The sequence below is a fragment of the Solenopsis invicta genome, chromosome 7 (assembly GCF_016802725.1).
Source record: "Solenopsis invicta isolate M01_SB chromosome 7, UNIL_Sinv_3.0, whole genome shotgun sequence".
NCBI classification, from domain to species: Eukaryota; Metazoa; Arthropoda; class Insecta; order Hymenoptera; family Formicidae; genus Solenopsis; species Solenopsis invicta.
In genome coordinates this window covers 14300380-14325866 of record NC_052670.1, presented here as the reverse complement: position 1 = coordinate 14325866, position 25487 = coordinate 14300380, and the positions used below count along the sequence as shown (strand labels likewise).

Below are 25487 nucleotides of genomic sequence, written 5' to 3'. Positions count from 1 at the left end.
ATCCCATTCTCCCCTAGCTCTTTGAAGTTACATAATTGTGAAGTTGTCCCTCTTCCCTCCATTTCTTTAAATAGTATTTTTATCGCTTTGATCGACGGAACTCCTTTTTTTAATCGATCGAGAAGTCTAGAACTATTCACGCGAGAGAGGGAGGTGCAACTGGAACTGTGCTTATTATTTTTAAATAAAAAAAAAGGTGAGGCCAAGTTTATAGAGAGAGTTTATATTTGGATTGCGTGGGAAGTAGTGAGGTAAAGGGAAGGCTTTAAGTTAAAAATCGGCTAAAATGTGTATTTTTTGCCCTAATATAAAACATTAATATTTGATTTGTGTAACATTTTTGTATTACATAAACTTAGCACACGTAGACTTATTGTTAGAAAATTTTTTAACTTGTTCAGTTGGTGAAAGCAACAAAGAAAATTTTCTGCTTGAGTATGTCAAACGTTTTAAAAAAGTTTAATTTTGAAAAGGCCAATTTAAAAATTTATTGCATATGATAGATTTTAAAAACATTTCTATTGCAACATTTCATGTGGCATTTTGCAAATCCTTTTTTAAAAATAATTTTTAAAATAACAATTATTGCAACAAGCGGTGCATAGATTTATATCTGTGTACAAGGTTGTGCTTTTAAAATTCAAAACTGTTCTATTGTTTCAAAACCAATACACGTATATATACAATACATGTAATCGACGGGTACACAGGCCGAACAATAAAGGGATATAGATCTGAAAAGCTATTATATACCGGAAATTGTGTTTTCGGAATTACTTTTGAGCGCATCAACTTTCGATCCGTGTGTTGCAACTTATAAATGCTTGTAACTCTTTTTTAATTTGATATAAAAACTTTTAAGAACATATTCCTGAGAAGTATTTAAAACTTTTAAAAAAAGAGTTGTATTTTTTTAAGTTTTAGAATAAAATATCTTCTTAATAAACATTCTAATGTATAAACTTGTTCAATGGATTTTTAATAGATATCTATGTGTTATTTAAATATTGTTATTCAATACATTTAGAAAATATAAAATCTAAGTCGTATAAAGCCTGGAAAAGTAAAGCTGAGCCTTTCAAGTAAATAATAAAGTTTGTATCTATTTGGTAAAACTTTATTTTAATCAGAGAAGTATTACGATATAATAATTATTAATAAATAACATTCAGCATAGATAATCTCTCCTCCCGTTTCAATACTACTACATATCTTTCTCTAATAAAAATAATCATTAAAAGTAAATATAAATTAATGAAAATTACAATAAAAATTTATGTTAGTCGGCGTGGAAGTTAGTGCATAAATAATTTAATTAACATTAATGAATTTAATAAGTAATATTCGTATATTTATAATGTATATAAATAATTTAAAAAATCTAATACATAAATTAAAAATTCGTCTGCATTTTGACTGTAAAGTTATTTTCAGCCGAAACAACACAAAAATTATTGTAATTAGCGAAATACGAGAATATAGTAGTCTGAGATCAATATCATATGCCAAAAAGAAGAATCAAATTGCATTATTTTAGTTGGTTTAGTCAGATGAATCAAGAATATTTGAGGCTGTAATATATCATAAAAGTGAGCATGTCATCAAAGAATAATAGCATATGAATTTAAATCGATCTTCGTTATTCACTCAGAATCTGCCACAAATTGCACTTTTACAATGTATAATGTAGTCAAAAAAATAAAATTGTATTATTATAAAAAACTAAAAGAAAAATCAAATAAGTTACAGTGTATAATTTCAACAATAATGAATAATAAAGAATAATAAATAAATAATAAATAAATAAAAGTAAATAAAAAGTTAAAATCAGAATGTAAAACCGTTTATTGTTGAAAGGTTAATATAGTCTAACCGGATAAACAACTAGGATGGAATTCGATTCTTTCTTTAGACATATGATATTAATCTTAGACTGCTACATTTTTACATTCTGTTAATTATCAATTTTTGCATTATTCTAATTTTAATTGAAAATAATAGAAAGGTAAATCAGAAATACTCTGATGAATTTTTTATTTATATATTAAATTTCTTAATTATGGATATATACGAACATTATTTATTAAACTCATTGATATTATTTAAAATATTTACGCATTAACTTTTGCGCCAATTCTTTATCCTTTCATTGTTTTTTACACATTGGTATGTCCTTGTTTAATTTATCTTTTGATAAATTAATGACATAGAAAGAAGTAAAATCTCATTGCATTCATGTTGAAATATTAATACTTAATTACTTATTAAAAATTATTAATTATTAATGCAAATATTGCTTACGTGAAATGCATTATTTGATCAATATGTGCGCCGAATATATCAATACTGAATATTCCATTCGTCTTTTAATTTTGCTTTCGACATTTGCTTACTGCTAAAAATAAACAATTATAACTCATTTTAATATGTCTTTTATATATTTTTTACAATTTTATAATTTTTTATGCCATTATTTATATTTATCTTAATTATTATTTTCATTAAGGAAAGAGACATAAATTTAATACTATACTATGTATACTATATTTTTTTTATTTTTTAGGTTTATTGATTTAAAATATAATATTTAAAATATTATTTATAATATTTAAAAGAAAAATTAAATGTAGAATCAGGCACGGGGTAAATGGTGCATAAAAATAACAAAGATATTGATTGATGTTTAAATTAAAATTTTATTGTACATTTCGGCTCTTCCTTCGAACCATCTTCATCACATGTTTGAAAGAGTTACGGTACAAATGCATTACACAGGTCTACAAAATTAGAAGGAATCTTGTACTTTGAACTTTGAATTATGTTTCTATAGGATTTTGATACGCTAAAAACGACTACTGTTCGTTTTTTTTGCATCAACCATTTTTAAATAATTGCAACTTTTTTCAAATTTCATTTTTTTATGAATCTTTTCTGGTTAAAAAAAAAAATATAGCGAGGTCAGCTTTACGGCATTTTACGCAGAAATGATTTCATAGTACAGAAAATATTTTTTCTTAATTTATAAAAATGTTTTATGTAAATCGTAAACAAAAAACACTTTGAAAAAATCGCGAAAAATTGTAAAAAAATTATAAATTTTGAAATATAAAATCGAATAATTAAAAAACAAAAAATCTTAAAAAATATTTGAATATTTGGGCAAATTAGTTGTATGTTTCTAGTTTAAATCTTGTTTTGAAAAATTAATTTCCGATTAGTTGTTAAAAAGTTATTGAATTTAAACCACAAATGCATACCGCGCGCGGCGTCATCTACGGTGTTTGTTTTTGTGATTATTTAAAAAAATGGAGAGTGATGGAAAAAAACGGACAAGGTAGTCATTTTCAGCGCATTGAAATCCTATAGAAACATCTTTCAAAGTTCAAAACACAAGACATCCCCCAAAATTTGTAGACCGTAGGTGACGACGCGCGAGGAATGCATTTATGTTTTAAATTCAATAACTTTTTAACAAATGATCAGAAATTAATTTTTCACAAAAATTAATTTAAACTGGAAACATACAGCTATAAATGATTAAATATTTTTTAAGATTTTTTTCTTTTGAATTACTTGGTTTTATATTTCAAATTTATTATTTTTTTAATGATTTTTTTAGTTTTTTGTTTACGGTTTGCACAAATTATTTTTATTAGTAGCGAAAAAATATTTTCTGTATTGTGGAAACATTTTTGCGTAAAATGCTGCAAAGCTGACTTCGCTATCATTTTTTCTTTAGCCTGAAAAAATTCATAAAGAACTCAAGTTCCAAAAAGTTGTTTTTACTATTATTTAAAAAAATAAAGGGCGATGGGAAAGAAAATGGATAACGTAGTCGTTTTCAGCGCATAAAAATCCTATAGAAACGTCATTCAAAGTTCAAAACACAAGACCGCCCCTAATTTTATAGACCCGTGTTATTAATAAACCAAGAGGTGAACGACTCCCTTATAGAAGAAATGTCAAAATAGAAATAACTGGGCTAAATTAAGGAGAGACAAAAGAGAAAACTGATCTCAATCACATTAGTGTTGTTAAAAATGAATTAATAGTCGCACTGAGCTCAAATTTATAATAAGTCACAAAGATCTGAACGCGTTCAATGAAAACAAGTAAACATAAAATTCTCACAGAATGAAGAAAATAAATAAGTTATTAATAATAAAATATATACAGGAACCGAATAATAGACGTTATATGACGAGTAAGACTGTAACGTATCAAGTATGTGTGACGATCAAAAGTAAAATGAAGACAGAATAAATTGCTGCAGGTCAAACCGAGTATGTAGACGTAAATGTAAATAACGAGAAGAATGGTGTGACTTATGTAGTAATGCATACTTGTACTGTAACCATTTCCAACATATGTTGAATATGGCTCGAAAGAAAGAGCGGAAACACAATTTCAATTTAAATATCAATGAATGTGCAATTTTTATGCACTACTTATCATGTCTGACTCGTATTAGTCGCGTTTTTAATTTAATATTTTGCTGTTTTTACGAGTGTCATTATATTTGTTTTTATAATATTTCTTAAGATCCATTATATCAAGTAAATCTTCGTAATTTGTGATAGCGATGAAGAAAGTTTGTAATTTCGACGGCAATACCGGAAATCTATTTTTTTTTTACATCCGGCTTATTCAGATCATGTCCATATGAAAATTACGAAGAGACAGTTTAATAAAATGTTTCACTTATTGGAGAGATTGTAAAATAAATTATAAATTTAGAAAAATATAATTTTTTCCAGAACAAATTACAATTTATTTTTCTCTTTTGTAATTTCTGTTATACATCGCATTTCGCATACTTCTTCTTTTCTACTTTCTGTTAAATTCTTTTTACTATTAAAATGCATGAGCAAAAATTGTAACATTTGTGAGTTCAAGTGGGGTGGTCTTCTATCATATTGTTAACGTTAAATTAAATATTATATATAGTATTTCCGCATTTGATAAAATGGTTTGGAAAATCGATACTGGCATATCCTTATTCACTTTCAGTCTTTCGTGCACAGTATACGTATAGTTTTATTCATCAAGGCTAATCCCAGTGAGCATTAGCCTTGATGAACAAAATTATACGTGTACATTATACACGAGATTGAAAAGTAAAATTTGAAATTGCATAAGTTCTATTCAAACCTGGGTAAAAGTCACATTTCAAACATGTTTTAAACACATAATACGTATTTAAAACATGATTCTTATCAACCTTGATTCAAACTAATCGCTATCGAAAGCTTGTATCGACATTGTATTAAAAAAGTGTTGTTGCATTTTTTAATATTAATGTTCTGTTTTCAACGTTTGAGATATTTCAATCAAAATTATGTTTGACAGAAGAATCCCAGATAACCTACTCGGTAGAGTCTCAGCGTATACTGTAATATAATGTCAGATAATTTCTGTACACCTAGCGTCGCTTTAAAGAATTCTTCATTTCATGATTTGATAATTTATAATAATATTCTAACCAAGTGCTAATGTTAGACAACAGTATATATTCTTTATTGTTTTAGTTTTTTATAATAACTAATAAAACTTTTGCATCGAGTATTCAAATATATCATATTATTATAATGTTATACACTGTTAAATGTTAATGGGTTAAATTTGAACCAATTTTTTGAGTTAAATAGTATTTAGTTATTTTTAATTACATATGTGTCAAAATTGACTTTATTATAGAAATTTTAACACAAAACATGTGTTTAAAAAAACAACCACATCTATGGTTATTTCTTTCAACCCTATCTAGGATTGAATTATAGTCACGTACTTTTTTCTCTGTATATAGTAGTACACAAAATCGTCACTAGATGGTTGCGATGGTGTTCTATTTCTCGTAAGAAAGGAAACACATAAGTATAAGGCGGAGCATTATAAGATCCTTTATTGATGTTCTATTACAATAATAACATTTCCGATGAATTCCTTTGAAAATAAAATCAAGTGGAAGATATATTTTGACAATTTACTATAATTAAACTAACCTTTTTAAATTTTTAATATTGAAACCATAGTAACTATAAAAGATAGAATATTATAATTCAGGCAGTTATAATTTGCATTCTCTTCTCTCAGTGTAACCATAAACAAAACATGTGTTTAAAAAAACAACCACATCTATGGTTATTTCAACCCAGTGCCACAAGTCAAAAATAAACTTAATTTTAGTCAAATTTAACACACATTTTTAGTTAAATTATTTAACTCTATCGTTTTAGTTAAATTAACTACATATTTAGTAGGAGCAGTGGCGACTTTTAAATACGGTTAAAAATAACTCAATTTGAGTCAAATTTGACACTACAGATTTAACAGTGTTTATCTCGTTTTTCCTATGATTTTTTGCGCTCTACATTAGTAACCGAACATTGGCCCAAGAGTTGTCATCGAGCAAGAGCTGGCTACAGTTGCCTGGGTTAATGTCGCGCCGCGATCGTTTAATAACAGTCGGTGTGCCAGTCACCGGTATCGGTGGCCCATCGTAGGGAAAACGAGATAAATCGCGACGGAAAATGGATTGTGTATAATAATTTATACACAATTCACTTTCCGTCGCCAGTTACATTCCAGATAAAATTTGCCGGCTCCTGTTCGATGCTGATTCTCGGGCCGATACTTGGCGATATTACAGCAAACCGACTGTTATTAATCGCGGCGCGATGGTTGACCCAGACAACGTTAGCCGACTCTTGCTCGTTGACGAATCTTGAGCCAACGTTGAGTTACTAATGTAGAGTACAAAAAATCGTAGGAAAAACGAGATAAACCGCTCCGAAGCAAACCGTTCCGAAGCAAAACATTCTATACAAAGTCATATTGTGTATTTGGAGAGATTGGAAAGGAATCGTATGTATTACGAACTGCTTTCGTAACTAAACAATCATATCCAATTTAGTAATTTTTCTAAAGAGGATATATAAAGTAAGCCATTACTTGAAAAATAATTGCAATTAATTTTTTATCATGTTTTCATCAAGAAATATTTGTTTCAAGTATATATGTAAAGAACTGAAATCATATGACAAACGATTTTTTGCATGATTATTAACTTGCACATTGCTATGCTTCCTCTGATGCATGCTAGATGCATGTTTATGCATTGGGCGCGACACGTCGCCGCGTCGGCATGTATGATTTCTGATGTTATTATAGTGTGTTATACGAAGCTTGCAACAGTGTATGCTTGCAATTAAAGTAAAAAGATATTACATGGTAATTAGATATTGTATGTTAAAGCAGTCAATTTTCATCGTTGATTTCATCGTTGAATTTTATTAATTAAAACTAAACGCTGTTATTTGTCCATCAATTGACAATTTAATGTGCATGTATGTACATTTCACCGCCATTGTAAGCTTTGTATAATAGCACTATAATAAATATAGAAATTATGCATGCCGACGTGCCGCGAACAATGCATGAATATATAGGGTGTCCCCATACATAAGTGGTCATCGCTTTTCATCTCACAATTTAAAACAAAAATACATCTAACAAAAATAATATCAAATTAAATAGTTTGAACTGAACTTTACCGTGAGCAGAGTAATCACTCAGAAAAATTATGTTTTAGAAAACGAAGAGGCATGAATAATTTTTTCACAGTAACATGAATATCTCGGTGTAATAAAAGTTATAGCGTTCTCTCGTGAGTGAAAAGTTAGCTTACACTGCAAGGTTCATTAAAAATAAGAAAGTTAGTAATCTCCTGTAAAAAAAAGTATTTAACTCGACAAAATTATACAATTTTTTGAAATAATTTTATTATACATTTTTTTTATTAGAAAGAACGTTACAACTTTTATTATATCGCAGTATCCATGTTACTGTGGAAAAGTTACGTATGTCTTTTCATTCTCTAACACAGGTAATTTTTCTGAATGATCACTGTGCTTATAGAATTTAGTCCAAACCATTTAATTTTATATTATTTTCGTTAGATCTATTTCTGTTAGTTTGCGAGATAGAAAAAGGGTGGCCACTTATACGAGGACATCCTAAATAGCATGTATCAAAACAAATAATAGTAATTGGCTAACATATTTAGCTTTTATCTATTTTGTTATTATTTTTCTTTGCCCGTGAGAAATTTAATATTTTCATGACATACTAAATATCACTTTTATAAATAAATAATTTTATGAAAAAGCTTCATATTACACTGTCGTGTGTACGCTATTATACATTTTAAAAGTCCAACCATTCTATTACATCGTATTATAAAAACGAAAACACAGTATTAATGTATGATATATAATTATATTCATGATATACGGACAGTGAATGCGAGTTACGGGATTGTACAAGCTATTATAATAATGAAATTAATATTAGTACGAATGTATCTTTATGTAGAAAGAAGCAAGATAATTTACATAATTGTTACATCAGGCAAAAATTAGCATTTTTTATATTTACATATTACATTTAATTGCAACAATTTTTTCAAATTTTTTTTCATGTATTTGCTATGTTCTTGTTAAGTATAAAAATTGCATTACAGAACATGGTAAAAAATGATAACTTACCCTGGACAAAGAAATATTTTTTGCAACAAATTTTTCACAGTTTCGAAATAAAGAGGAATCGTAGAAATGCTTGTTGACAAAATTATTAAATCGATTAGTAATTTAATTTTCGTGATATTACGTTTCTGGTTTTACTTAACAGCTACGTTTTGAACATGCGGAGCGCAGTTTGAAAGAAACTTGTATATAGAATTTATTTAGGAAATTATTATTGAGAACCAAGATCCGTTGCCGAACGGCAATGCCAATTTCTTAATTTAAATTATCACAACTTATGTTTTAACATTTTATATTGAGCCTATTTAAAATCAATACTATTAAATTGCTCGTCAATTTAATTTGTGATATTATGTATTTTGGCTTCGTATAGTGACTATGTTTTAAAGTCTGACGAATATGTGGTGCGCAGTTTGCATAGACTGGAGATTGTAAAAATTATTATTCAACATTAAAATTTGCTGCAACCAATATAGACCAACTGCTTTGCTCTGACGTATCGTCTTAGCGCAAATATTCAAAATTTTCATCAATTCGTGGTGTTATTATTGTACAATATTCGCATAATTACGCCTATCGGGATAAATGCTTTTTAACATCAATACTATTAAATTGCTTATCTAAAATACGTAATATCACAAATTAAATTGCTTATTAATTTAATTTGTGATATTACATATTTCGGTTTTATGCAATTACTGCCCGATGAGAACAGGTACGTGGAATTCAGGTCTTTTCACATGGATTATCTAGGTGAAATCTACGTTACCAATCGAGTGGATGGTCCTCTTAACAACAGTAGTAGAATCCATGTAGAAATCTAATCAATTCTTCTATGAATTTCTTCGAAATATTTACATAAATATTGCATCATTACACTACGTAATTCTGATAAGCAAAACAATATTTTGATAACATTTTAAAAAACATTTTTACAATAAAAAAAAAATCCCCTTTTAGGAAATTTTTTTTCCGAAAATTTCCAAGCGATTGTTTATTCAAGTTGCGTAAACGGACTAAACGTTGCTTGACTTCTGTGATCTGATCCCTAATAGTTATGATCTGTGAACACTTTGTGTACTTTTAATACAGGTGTATCACTAATAGATCAGTCAGGTCAATATATATGTTATCGAAAAGATAAAACATATAATTAAAGCATATTATTTATACAAACGTATATAAAATTAAAGATTTTTTTTTTATTTTTCACAGAAATGGCATCTGGAATAACTTTTTTCTTATTCGTTTAAATAAGAATACAACTAGAAAATGTCAATATGATACAATAATAAAATTAAATATAAAAAATTTCTTAAAAAAAAAAAAAAAAAGTCTTGTCACACATTGGGATGTAAATTAAGCTTTTTTTATTTCCTCTATCGATAATATTTATGTTTTTAAACTGTGTTTTTAAACTATGTTTTAACTGTGCTGTATACAAAAAAGAAATAAGGTTTCAAGTTCAAAAGAGCACGCAAGCATAAGCTTCGAATATATATCTATTTAGAAACATAAGTATTTATCGCTAAACGGAATAGCTCTGCGGATGAAAAAATCGGTTTTGTGAGTTTAATATCGTGTCTATTTCTATGCCACTAAATAACGAAATTTCAATATGGATTACGTAGAATAAAAATTAATTTATATTTACTCACTTGAATCGTATGCTGCTATTTCGTATTTTTATCTCCTTTAAATTTGATCACTAATTCTACGTGGGTTGTATAGGATAAAAGTCGATGTGAATTTTATTTCTATTTTCTTTCCTAGTTTCTATTTTAATCTTTGTTAAATGTCATTAGTACAATAATTCTACGTGAAATCCACGTACCTGTTCTCATGGAGTATGTTTCGACGAATATGCGACGCGTTATTTATATAAGCTGGAAACTTATTATTCAGCATCAAAATCCCTTGTAACCGACATTTTGTAATTAAATCTTTTCACCTTTATGTTTATTTTTATCTGTCCGAATTTTACTTATTCTTAAATTGGACCGTTCTAAACTACCCGCGTTCTATTAGAATAAAAAATACAATTACATTCAAAAACTAATTGTTAATAATTAATGTTTGTAAATTTTTTATAATTCTTAAGTTTATAAAAAATATACATTTTTCTATAGTTTAACTACAAATGACACACCGGTGAACATCCGTCCCGTTCTCTCCTAATTTCCAATAAAACGTCCATAAACACACCGAAAAGGGTCACCAATGACATGCTCGTTATACAGTCCCGTTTTCATTTGACTGACACTAATAGATATTACTGATGTTAATAACACACATACAACGCTGTAAGAATCAAATTTCACGTTGCATTCGCTTCTCTTTAAAAATATGCGATCTTACAACATAAGTAATTCTGTATTGAAAAAGATGTGCCATCAGATTATTTTTTATGGCTCGCATTCAAAATGTGCTTCTAAAGATATTAGCGTGCGTCTTCGTTATTTTATCTTTGTTTTAATGCCTGAACGATAAAGATGGAATGACGAAAAAACGCGTAAACGTTTAAGCGCGTTCAGAATATGGGCCTATATCTTTTTATATATCAATATCACTGAGAATCTCTGAAAGAAAAATTCTTATCTAAGAGGTTTGTATGTACGGAGAAAATCGAAGGAAGTTTACCCTCCTAGTATTTTGTAATTGGATAATCATCTAAGGATAACCATCTTAACGGTGTGAGTAATAAAAACGAGGGTAAATTTTGATTTTGTCTGCATTAAGTTGAATGTCTTTCATGAATTTATATAGGCTACAAACAGGAAATATGAGCAGTTGAAAGCCTATTAATATGGAACAGCCTATTAATATGGAATAGGCCATAGGAAACATAGTTTTTGAAAGAAGAAATGCATATAACAGAATTGCATTCTGATGATAATCGCTGGAAGCTATTGTAAAATGTGCAACAGTGAGCAATAAATTGATGGGATAACGGCTCTTTTCGATATTAGTAACGTAAACGGTCTAATTACCGGACGGTGTCTTAAATACTGGAAATTTAATCGCAAATTTCTTTTTAATTAAATAATTGAAATTTTACTTTTAACAAAATATTATAATAATAAGTAGACTCTCTAAAAATTTAAATAAAATTACTATTATTTAATAACGCAACTTATATTTAAAAATATATTTAAGATGTACATTCGAATTTTCAATATTGGGGACACTGCCAGTAATTGGGATACTTATCTTATATATTATTGTTGCTCTGGATTACTTTGTTATCGATAATTTATCTTATCTGTATTCCTACAAATTCAAAGTTAGATTCTTTATGTTATATAATATTGCGTAGATATAGAAGCTATCAATAATATTGTACAAATATTATGTTGTTCTGTTATTTTTATTTTCTTTATTATTATGGGAAGATTTTATTTATCATATCAAGACAGTAATAGTGCATACTTCAATATATAGCATACTTTAAGGATAGAGAATATAAAATATATTATAATGTTTATATATTTAACGTTATTATAAAAATAAAATTATATCTCATAAAGTTTTTCTTATTTTAAATTTAATTTTTATATACGACTTTTTATTTTCTATCGATCTCTCACATACATCATTTTAGATTACTCAAGTATAAAAATATAAACACATTTGTTCTTGTTTTAAATAATAATATTTATTTTAGATTATGCTCTTTTACATCATAATTTAATAATTACCCCTATTATCTCCGTTATTAGATGATGAATTTTAATCTGTTATATAATTATTCGTTTAGCAGAGTCCGTCGTTTTTAGTGACGTTAATAAGCCAATACACAACAGCTGACAATTATTATAAGGCATTTTTACTTTTGAGCACTTTGAAACTTTTTCGAGGTACATTTTAACACTTAATTATACATTGTTTTAAATTTGAGCGTATTATTACACGGATGTACGCTCGAATATTTTTTTATTTAACTTTTTAGACGGTTGTACATATTTCGAGTTATGCAAAGTAAAATTTTATTAATATGGTTTTTTAAGCGAAATTTTCATATCGAAATATTTCTCCGATAAATCGATTGTTACTCAAGAGCGTGGTATTCAAAAACATTAGAGATATCATTTTATGCTTGTTATGATATTTCTAATAATATCTCTAAAGTTTCTGAACGTAGGAAAATTTTAAAGGATGGAAAATTAAAAATATATAATTTTGTAACTAAATACCGTGTGTTTTTTAAACTCCAGCAGTTTTTAAAAATTATTTTTGGGCTAGCCATATTGTCATCACTTTTTTCCACCGATCATGCAGTGCGTTACATTTTTAGAAATCACGTTCTCAAGTAATAAATATTCCATTACTTTATGTTTAGAATCTGTTAAACAATACTTTAATATAATCGGTCAAGTTTTAATATGAAGTATATTGATTATAAACAAAATTTAATAAAATAAAAATAGTGCTTTATTACCCTCTTCTCCTTTAATATCGCAGAATTAAATTGCTTATCAATTTAATAATGGTTTGATGCTACCTAGATGCTAGCATCTCTGTAGCCTTTCTCATTCTGAATCTGGATCTCCCTGGATATTCCGTGCGGTCGTTCTAGCTAGTTCGATCACCGAGGCGCTTGGTAATATTCATCGCAACAACCGATAACGCAATTATACAAATTATTAATACAATTATACAATTGTGGATAGGGCGATTTTATTGTCACATCTGAAGAGTCTGAACTGTCCACTCCAGCGGTCTCTCTTTTCGGTCTCTTTCAGTTTCGATCTTTTGACGTATGAAATGTTAAAATTTTTTTTTTTTTGTTTCCGGATGCTCGAATTATTTTTTGTTGATCGAAAGTTGTAGCAACATATTCGCCACACTCTCAATAAATTGATGTACAATGATTACTAATGTTAACGAGCATGTTATTAATGCTGTACTATCAAGAGTACGATATTATCTCTAGCAGGATTTACATTTTCTCGTTATTTCCTTAATAAAAATTCTCCAGAATTCGATTGCCGAAGTGTTACATTTTCATAAGCCTCTTGCAAATTCTTCTTTATTTTAAGTTATTTATCGCATTGTTGGAGATGGTATTAGCTTTCGCAATAAATTTTGTGTATTCACGATTTACATTCTATAAGATATATGTTAGCAATATAAATTGTATGTCAGTTTTATAACTGCAAATAGCTTTTTATTTATTCTTTTTTATAACGAAAATCAAATATTAATATTTTAAATATATAAAAATAAGAATATACATGATTTATCATTTATTACCAGTTTGAATTATTTTTGATCTGTCAAAAATTTTATCTCAAAGCTTTATAAAAGGTAACATAAAAGGTAACATAAAAATGATATTTTACGGTCTTTTTTTTTGATAAAACAGAAAATACAACATATTAAGGGGAACACGAAGTTTGTGTAGAGATAAAAAAGAAATTGAATTTTTATTTTTGTAGATTATTGTAATATTGTTCAGAAATAAAATGCCATTGATTTCATATTATGATGGTTGCAAAATTAAAGAAACTAAATTAAAAAATCTGAAACGACACAAAGCACTAGCAGAGAGGTAGCGACAGATCAGAATTGCGCGTAGTTATCATAACATTTCTTTAGAAAATCCAGACTGCGCAGAATATCTTATGGACTTCCGTTTTGTGTCTAGACAGGAAGCACATACTCTGGCATAGCTGTATAATCATAGATATGCATAAGAAAATTGATTAGTCCATTAGCACATGCATAAAAAAATGGACAAATCAATTTCCTTATGCATATATGCAAGAGTCTGTGTTTTGGCCTTTATTTCATGTTGAGATGTTCATCCAGCTTTTATCCATAGGATACATATGTATATCCATAATAGAACATACATTTATGGATATTCTTAGAATTACAAAATGGACAAGTTTGTATATTTATATGCTAGCCTTATTTAAAATTAATTGAAAAATCTGAAAAAAATATCATGTATAATGTGACTTATCCACTGAATATTTTCAGAAATGGCCAATTTTTTATATCAAGAGATAATGCGGTTTAAAAGATTCAAGATTTTTTTAAAAACACAATTATTAGCGAAGAACGGAAACAGAATTCGAACTTATATATACATATATGTATATGTTATGGATACATAAGTTCAAATTTTATAATAATAAATTTTTTGTAAAGGTTAATTTAGATTTAGTGGAGAAAAAAAAAATATCGATTAAAAAATCACATTGCCATATGTCTCGAAATTGTATGGGTTTTTTGAAATAAAACTTAGCACAAATTTTTTTTAACCCTTAAACATACTAGAGGGGGTCTGGGAGACTTCCCTGAAAAAACTTTACTTCTATTTTAGTTGAGAAGTTGGCTAACTATATCGATCCAGGAGAGAGACTTGAAACTTTTTTTCCACCAAGCTCGAATCTTCTTTCTCATTCCGTTTTTACACAGCAAGCGGTCGAAAATTTAGGAGGATTTCCAGTCGTGTGTTTAAAGGTTAATCTGGATGGATTTTGCTGCATATAACGATTAATTACGCGCAGAGTCCGAAATCTCTCATCTTATTCCGCCGTATCCTTTCTATAAATTACTCATTTTTAATAGAATTTTGTATTTATTTATAGAAACTTTTTTTCCGCCGCATGATCGAACTGAAAATATACATGCATTAGGTGTTCATGGATCATCACAAGTGTCAGTTCCCGTATGATCTTTGAAGTCAAACATGTCCGATAGCAACTAAGAATTGGACGAGTGACGGCTTTTTCTTTGAAAAATAATGTTCAAGCTTCAATGCCAAACTACGCGTTGAAACTATAAATAATTACGTAATACTACATTACTTTATTAAAAATTTAGTTTATTATCTCTTTTTCTTTATGTTAAATCTTTTTTTGCTGTAAACTCGTCAATATGGTGACTTTTAAAAAATTGTTTAACGCTCCTCGCAAATCTAAACCATCTAATATGACCAGATATGTCTTTTATAAGAACAGCAAATAACAATAATTATTATTATATTAAAATAAAAATTAAATTATTTTTTCTGTATAATAAATACTAAGGTTTATAATTTTTGGCCATTAGACTTAAATTCATAACAGTCTTTTTTTGTAGATATCAGCAAATTTAAATCTTGTTTTATTGAATGCGATTCATTCGTTGGATCCTGGGTATTAATTAATTCGTTAACTTATTCTCTAATAAAATGCATTTCTTTACTTATATCTAAAAAAGTATAAAATATAAATAAAAGGACGAATATTAAAAATATATAAAATGTTTGATTAATAGTGATAACGGTACTTAGTGTCGGAGTGATATTGAAACAATAAACTTTATGACAAAAAATAAAACAGAATGATACTATTTCGAAAATGAGAAATCACTACCTCTGTCTATAATATAAAAATAGATTATTTTTTTGTCAAATTACATTAAAAAAACATTTTGTATAAAATAAACAGAAACATGTAACAGATTTTATAAATCTATTTTTGAAGACAAAATAAAATAAATGGAAAAATAAATTAAACAATACAGAATAGTATGACATTCTTTCTAGATAAGAGAACTATATTTTCTTACGACCATCAATAGATTGTACATACATTTATGCTTTCTATGATAGATTTAACTTTTGCAACAAATCTTTTGAATCAACAAAAAATTATAATAATGAAATCAATGAAACAGGCATCATGTACTTCAAGTAATACAAATAAAACTTGAACAAATGATGATAAAAAAAATTATTTTACTTTTATTCAGAACGAGAACAATACTTTCAACAACAATTTAAGTGTGTGAGAATTTACTGATATTTTTATTTACAATTATTTTGTGTCCAATAAAAAACGTTGAAGTAAATATTTCAAGAAATTCACGTATGCAGTGCAGGACAAGTGAACAAACTTGATTAATTGGATACATCATCATATTAATGGTACAACTTAATTTTTCAAATTTGTGTGATTGAAGCTATTATATAAATAAAGAAAAAACGCGATGAGCTCTGTGCCAATCTAAACGTGTGAAATATTTAAGACAAGAATGCCTAAGCGGCCTCCCCAACTACTTAAACATGTATAGAATAAATTTTATTATGTATTAGTACACACAAACGCATTTAATCTAATTTATTATTAAGGCTCCTGAATACTCAGCTGAGAATGCCGTGTTGATGCTGGCGCCGTGTACCGTCGCGGACAAAATTATTAGGACTAATAGACATGTTGACGATAAAACTTTGTCTTGTACGTCATTTCGTTATTAAGGTGAATGTACCGAATCACGCCACTGACCCGAGTGACGTCACTGTAATTTGTTTTATGTTCATAATAAAACACAGCTGATTAAAAGTATCTAAAAGTAGCACAGTACAAGTAAGCAAAACCGTCGGATTCTAAATCATGCAGCGATATTAAGAGTACTTTACTCTTGGTCACTATCATTATCGTATGAACGCATTTTGCTTATTATCTTGATTTTTAATTCTTTGATGCTATCGGAATTGTATATCTGAGTTGTTCTAGTACAAGTCAAATCTTGCTAAACATTATCCGAGCAAAGTGTATCAAATGGCTCCATTAAAGTAAGTAAACGCATGATTTTTTGTGAAAAGCCGTTCCCAAAAACCCAATTTTTATATACGTTTTCGCTAATTTATAATATTAACTTTAGATAAAATTTAGTCTTGCCTAATATCATTTTTTTTAACAACTTGTGAAAAATTGGTCCTTGCTTAAAGTGGCGTAATTCGGTACATTTACTTCAATAACGAAATGACGTGCAAGACAAAGTTTATCTTATGTGTTTTATTGTGATAATGTGATAGTGTCTCGAATTTACCAAATTGTTAAAAATGAACCACAAGTAGTTCCTTAAATTTTAAATATAAAAGCATATTTTTCACTCCTTTCAACAGCTGTCCATGTGTTTTCCTGTCTGAATAGGCATCACTTTACGTGCTTTTTATGACTATTTACTGACTGTTAGGCAGTCAATAGGGTAATCAAGATCCATTTTTAAACGATTTGATTATTTTGTTTTATTCGAGTTCTCTTTATTTACAAATGTCACGGCGAAAACTTTTATGTGTTATTTCTCGTTTAGGACGTCACGACTTCCACATAGAGGAGTCAGGAACCTTAATATACTATAAATTTTAATTATTCAGAATTTACGATTTTTAGTTTTATGCAATTTTTTGGAAGTATCGATCTTATTATGCTTCTTAATTGCTATTTTAAAAACAAAACTTTTATTATTAAATACTACTTTAATAAATAATAAATACGCGATAAGAATTATATTATAAATAATTGAAGTAAAAGGAATTAAAATAACCTCTCTGCTTGTCAAGGCAACTGGGGTCTTGTCTGTCTGTCTTTTTGGTCTTTGGATTTCTGGCGTCTACAAAGCCACAATACCACGTTTTAATAAGACGACTATTGTCTGGCCCCCCTTGGCCAGGGGTCCCAGCCGTATATCTTCAAAGATATGAATTGAAAAATTCATATATGCGGGCTGTCTGGGGTCGAACCCGCGACCTGATTCTTACGAGTCCGACGCTCTACGCACAGAGCCACCCTCTAACTGGGGTAATCACAGAGTCAGCTGTTTCATTACTGAACGCACACATGGAAGTTAGTTACAATGCTTCCAACCTGTAAGGGCGTCGTCGTAACATAAGGAGGAGAGGTATAACGTATCTTAAATTAAGAATCCTTCCTCTTGGCAACACGCACTTTATTCCTCTGTTATTGATACAATACTGTAGAATACTGCCTGACGAGGCACGGCCGTGCTCGCATCCTGCCGTACGTTTCCGTTGACATCTGTTAGCAATTACTGCTCGCTGTTATTAGAGGTGCTACCTGAGTGCGTGCGACTTGGTATTACAATTGTCGCTTACAAACTTTATAACTAAAGGGGATATTTTCGATAGATCCATGGGAACAAAGCCATTGTGTATAAAAAAAAATGTTTCTACCGCAGAAATAATTACTACGTTTACACGGCCCGTTTTACGTCGAAGTTGTAACATCGGCGTTATGCTACTGGCCAATCATAAGTATTTCTCTGAAGATTGGAAAGATTATGATTGGTCAGTTTCATAACATCGATGTTATATAACTTTAGCGTAAATCAAACCGTGTAAATGTAGTAGTCAATGTCAATTGACTCCAAATAACTCTAAAATTATTTTTGTTTTTTCAATATCATCGCGAATTTTTTCATTCGACGATACAAGAATACGGATCACGATGTAATTTTTAAAAAATATTGTATTCGTCACTAAACAAATCGAGTAAGACAGTTGGTCCCGTAAACAATAATTGTCGAAATTCAGTTGCTTTAGCGTCGGCAATAATCCAAACTTCGGTTTTCAAGAAAATGGGCAATAATTTACATGGGCAATAAGTTATAATTAAAGTCGGCAGTTGAAATACGAACTTTTACAATATTTTTTAATTTCGCTGGCCGATAGAATCATTCTTTTACGATTATTTTTTTTTTATTACTTCTAAGCATATTAAAATGCATGTAATCTAGCGGAGTTTGACGTATTAAATATCTAACGGGAGAAAGGGGGGGGGGGGAATGAATGCACAGCCTAGTAACCATGATGGTAACTCAAATCTATCTTTTCTTTCAGACGATATTCTTCATCAATTCTTAAAGGGTGAAGAATAATTGTTTTTTTTTTTTTTAATAATAGTTCTGTCCGTTTTGTACCTTTTGTCTTTTACATTTGTTGCAGTATTAAATCCGCCGTATCGTTTAATATTTAAAGCATGTCTAGCGGGTGTATTAGCAATAAATAAAACAATGTAATTTTATTTATACAATTTTGTCATTGAACGAAATATCTGTTCCAAATAATTGCAAACAGTTTTAAATGAATTCCTTTAGAAAGAAATCTGTAAAATTGGTTGGTTTTGTAGATCCTGCGTAGATCGTTGCAATCATTGAACTTTTGTCTTTGATATTAATAATTCGAAATCGGATCGGTCAGATATCAAAATTAACATTTTCATAAATATTTGGTCTTTCAGTACTAATGTCAATTAAAATTTCCAAAAGCATTTCATCACAGAGTGATAATCTCTTTAAAGTGTTTTCGCATATAAAGATATTAAGTTGGAAAAATATCTCTCATACTCTTGTTACAGTTTTTCGATGTACCTAATAGTGTTCTAGTAACTTTATGGAGGTTTTTGAAGCATTCATGTTCTCATAATACTTTTAAAATATCGAATTTATCTGCATATGAGTCACGTGGCTTTCACTACATGTTGTAATAAGATTGCTCTTAAATCGGTTAATTTCTTTTTATTAATAATATTATTCAAAATAATATCATTATCACTTCTCCTCATCATATGTGTTGGAATAGTTACTATTGTCACTTATTAATGATGTATCAGGCGGAGGTCCCACAGACCGATAATTTCCGTGTAACGCGTATCGCGTAACCAATCACAGACGTTTTCTGTTGCACCTGTTTTAAAAAGTTGATTGGTTACGCGATATGCGTTATGCGGAAAATACCCTGTTTCATGGAACCTCAGCTTTATTATTACTATTAATTATTATTAATATTAATAATAGTAATTAATAGTAATTTTTAATTATTACTATTAATATTAATAATAAGAGTACTTCCAATACAGCAGAAAACGCGTTCACCTCTTTTGTTTTCTTCCAAATTATTGGTTGATTTAACTTAGTAATATATTAAACGTATTTACAGTTGTATTTAATATTGTTCGGTAATGCAATCTTTTTTGTCTGTGATAGATAACTCATCAAAAGTTTTACGTAAGTTACGCGGAAGACTGTTTTCTCTCCAGGTAGCAAGCTGACGTTTGTTCATCACTTTAACGTCAAAGTAACGTCTTTGACGACATTTCAACGTCAAAATGATGACAAATAATGTCAGCTTGCTACTTGGGTCTTCATCCTGCTTATTTTCAATCGATTTCAGCTATCAACGAGTCGCCAGATGTGCGTAACTAAGAAGCATGATACAGCTTCGGAAATGTTCATATCATGTACTTGTTAACAAAAAGCGTACTATGTATTATTCTAAAGTATAACCGTGAAGTTTTCAATACTAACAGGAAAGTAAAACAATAATAAAAGGTTAATATAATCGTACAGTTTGCAACATTACGAAAGTTGCTGAAAGTTCATCAATTATCATTCGAAAAATTATATAGTTATAGCGAAAAAAAACACGCTACATTCGTCCAACAGTATTATTCTAAAGCCAATCAAAAAGTCTCCAACAATAGCACGAAAGTATACAGCTAAAGTTGGAGACTACTCGTAGTCGTATATTTTTTTAAAATAATAAAAGCTGCTACGTGCTCATCTATTAATTACAACATATTAGAAAATATATTTGATGATCGATAAAGAGAGAAGTATATTTTTCAAACAATATCATTTTAAAGTATAACCGAAAAATCTTCAACTATAGTTATAAGTGAAGTGTTGGTAGACTATTATAACGATTAATTTTTTATTCTAAGAAAACAGAAATCTGTCTTCTTCTAAAGTAATTTGTTCTTCTTCTAAAGTAGTTGTATAACATGTTTTACAAAAAATACAAGCAAGTTTTATTTATTGTTGGCGCATACACTTATCATTCAATTAATTGCTCTATCTTTCCGCTAATATGTTTGCATTTTTCAATCAATTGATCAAAATATTATTTTAGAGTTCTATCGATATCTCTCTAATCAATGCTATTTGGATAAACATAAATCAACAAAGAAAAATTGTAACTTATGTAAGCAAATGTTCGAATTGCTTGCCTTTTTCTGCAACATAAAATTTTATTCTTTTTAACAAATTACTATGCATAACATTTATTGTTATACTATTTTGATCCAAAGTTACACAGTTTGTAATTATTCTTTCTCTTAGATCTTTAATGTAAGTATTGCTTGTAAATACTGTTGTCACAAATAATGCTACAATTTAATATTAAATATCAATAAAATTTTACATAAGTTACATTGTCTTTCTTGATTAATGATAAATATTGATAATAAATATTGTGTGTTTGTGTACCAATAATACCAATAAAAAGCATCAATAAAAATAACATTCTCAATAATACATTGATTTTTTATATGTTGCAACCTGCATGAAGCAATGAATGTTTACTTTTCAATCTTTTTTTTGAATTGTAGGAAGTATCTAAAAAACGCGCGTTACACTGAACACCTTACATGCTTATACGAGGGAGAATTAAAGCCTAAAGGCAATTTTTAAATTACACGGTTACTGAAACAAAGAGAAGTTAGCAAAATGCAATATACGTATACTGAGGCTGCAGTTTACTTGAAGCGTTTTGTAGCGTCAAATGGACCGTAGTCTGAGAAGCAAAAAGGTTGCAACACTTTTTTGTATGCAAAACGCATAAATAATTCAAAATTGCGAATTACTGGTCCAAGTGGAAGCTAGTAATGTACATACAATGAGCAGTTAGGTGACTTGCGTTGGTGGTCGAAGTGTGATAGGATGCTCGCACGGAATTCGGGAGATCCAGGTTCGAATCCTAGCTGACGTGTTATTTTCTCGCAATAAAATAGTTTTTCTGAGGAGGGAGAATATTATATATGATTCTTATAGCAGTAATATTATTATTCCGGCTTCATGACTGTGTTTCAAGTCCGACGAATAAGCGGCGCGCAGTTTGAGTTGAAAATTGTAAAAATTAAAAAGAATTATTATTCGACACTAAGAACCGCTGTGACTAATATAGATTTTTTAATCTCATGTTTTAATTTCGTCAGTCCGATATTATGTATTACTGTTTAATAAGTAAAAAGTAATATTATTAAATTAATAAGTATTTATTATATATATAATATTATATATTAATAGGTAAGTATATATTAATAAATTGATAAGTATTAAATTAATAAATTAAAAAGTAATATTAATAAAAAAAGTAATCTTATTTCATTAATAATAGAATAAAATAAATGGCACGTAATAGCAAGTTATTACTTATCGATGACTGCTGCTTTGGTAAGTATCTATTTTTATATTTATTGAAACTCTTCTTTAATAAAAAATAAAACTTTTAACTTTATAATTTTAAAATTTGATTTTTATGGATACTTTTAATTATTAGTTTTACTATGGAATTTACGACCTAATCTTATTTAATATATTACACATTTCAGCCTTTATATATTTTACATGGAGTGTAAATAATGTAGAAACGCCGATCGATATCAAAGAGGAGTTTTCAGTCAAAGATAAGGAAAATGCACTATACAAATATCAATCAGAAGATATTTCTTTTAACGATAAGAAATTACACGATAGAGTAGTATCTTTAATATTTTAACACAGAGGTTTTATCATCTAGAGGGAGAGATTTTTGAAATTTTAGTTCGTTGAATTCGTAAATATGGAAATAATATTTTTTTCAAAAAATCCGAGAATAAAATGATAATAAAATGATTTATGGGTATCATTAATATCCTAAAGAATCTTATGCATATTCTTCAGATATTCATACACTCTGTAGCGATATACCAAAATAAAAAAATTTGACATATTGATAGTTTTTGAAAGACTATAAGTTGGTCCACTTGTGCCTATTTTCACCAACGCAGATTAACTTTGATCTCAGTTTAATTTACTCTCCATCTTAGTTCTAATAATAAAAATTGGAAAGAGATAAAGAGTAAATTAAATTGAAATCAAAGTTAATCTATGTTAGTGAAAATGGGCATTAATGTCTTTCTTATTCAGAGACTTTAAAAGTGATTGCTTTTTGGAAGTGGATAAATTAGAAATATGAATAAGCTATATAATCAATTAAAAATTTTTTATTTGTTTTAATAGAAAGATTTGTTTTATAGGTTTCAGAGGCAAAATGACACTTTCCTCCTTAACTTCTCTCTTGATTTATTAAATTTAACTTGTCAAGAATAACATAAAAATTGCGGGAAATTTTAGATGGTTTTGTAATTAAAATATTTCAATTATTTTTTTTCATCAATATTCTACATCAGTATACGCAGTTACTAGTATTTAGGTTAAAAAATTAAAATTTAATAAAATGATAGCAAAACAAAAATCACGTTTTAATTTAACAGCATTTTTTTAACATAATCTTTAGAAAAAAATTAAATAATTGATAAATATAAACAAATTATGATTCATAAATTGTAAAATTGGTGTCAGTAATAATTACATAAAGTTTTTAATAGAGTCACTCCACGGTGGAAAAAAAGTTATTTTCGTGATTTTTTTCAGAAACTAATAAGTTATATAATCTATTATCATTATATATTAAAAATACATATATTAAAAAAGTTTTAAAAATTTTATTAATTAATATTATGGCTTTGGTGTTTGAGAGATGCCTTTCTGAAAAAAATCATGGATATACAGGCACTTGTTCTGCTCCTAAACGGAATCTCTGAAATCATTTTTTTTTTAAGTATGTAAGTGTAATTTTAATTAAGTGCAGAAATTTTTTGAAAAAATAATTTTTAATAAAAAAGCATAGAAAAAAGTTCATTATTTTACAAAAATAATCGTCATCTTTTAAGTTATTTATTAAAAACTAATAAACTAAATTAAACAATTTTATGCTCAACTGAGGACAATTTTGTTATAAACATTTTGTTCAAAAATCATGTCTTTCAAATTGGTCGAGATATACAAGCGTCCAGCTACAAAAAAGTAATTTCGAGATAAACGCGTTTAAGGCTAAATCACATTATTTATTATATTCTGATGCAAATTTTAATATAATATTTTAGAGGCATATTTTTAAGACTTCAAGCATTACAAAAATGCAAAAAAAAATTGTTTTTATTGAATCCGTGGAATCATAATGGAATAACGTCTTAAAATAAATCGGTCAAGCTGTTTCTTTGGATGTTTCCTGAGATTTTGCAAACAGGATTTTGAAAAAATACCACTAAAGTTTTGCATTGATTTTTTATGCATATAATCCAAATGCTTTCTTATTAATACCTCCATGTGAAGCCGTCTGTCATAGTCAAGGTTTAGTTCATAATGGTTTCCCCAATCTATTTTAAGAATCCCGACACAATAGATTAGAAACCGGTATTTTGAAACGAGGACAATTTACTGTTAACTCTTCGCTACCTGCTCGATTTTCATTCTGCACAACGTAGAAAATGACTATTATCTCAGAAACGTATTTTTTTAGTACATTTTTTACATATTATTTTTTTAATTATTCTGTGTATAAAACTATTAAACTAAAATTATCAAAAATCAACATTATATTTTATTCTTTATATTAAAATATATCAAAATAAAAAGACATAATGTATACGCAATTTTTCCTTTAGACATTTTTTTGTATGATGAAACATAAGTGAAAAATTTATGACATTCGATTTACATAGGCTGTATACTGTCGAGCAACAATTTCAGCACGCTTTTTCATATCATGTAAAAAGTTAAGTTTACAAAAGTCTTTTAAAAATGTTAAAAAAATTTATCCAAATTAGACATACATTATAGCAAATACTTATTCTTTCTTCTTCTTTCCATAAACTTTTCCATTAGTTTCAAAGTTAAAAAAAAAACACTATATAAGAAATAAGTTTTTGCACAAGAAATTCGGAATCATTATGGTACTAAATTTTTTGTTAAAGCATTTCAAAGCTTAAAAAAGCCTTATTTAAAAAAATAAACCTTTGTAAACGATTACATATCAAGGTAAAAAAGATGTTCAATGGTATTGAATAAAATTCTAAGACACTAAAACTTTGAAATCTGCATTATCATTTTGCTAAGGTAATATCATGTAGCATGCTTTATTTTGAATCAGGAATCCAGTAACTATTTCCTCCTCGCTCCTTTCACGTTCTGTTGTCGGAACTTTCGCTTCCTAGAAATTTCGTTACTTCTCTCACTTTCCCTTTACGTTTATGCTTACGACTCACG

General features: G+C 28.3%; 1 protein-coding gene across 1 annotated transcript in view; it reads left to right on the top strand.

The window, feature by feature from the left end:
- The window catches only part of LOC105199801 (dysbindin protein homolog), a 67225-nt gene that overhangs the window by 14641 nt on the left and 27097 nt on the right, over window positions 1-25487 (top strand). The window lies entirely within an intron of this gene.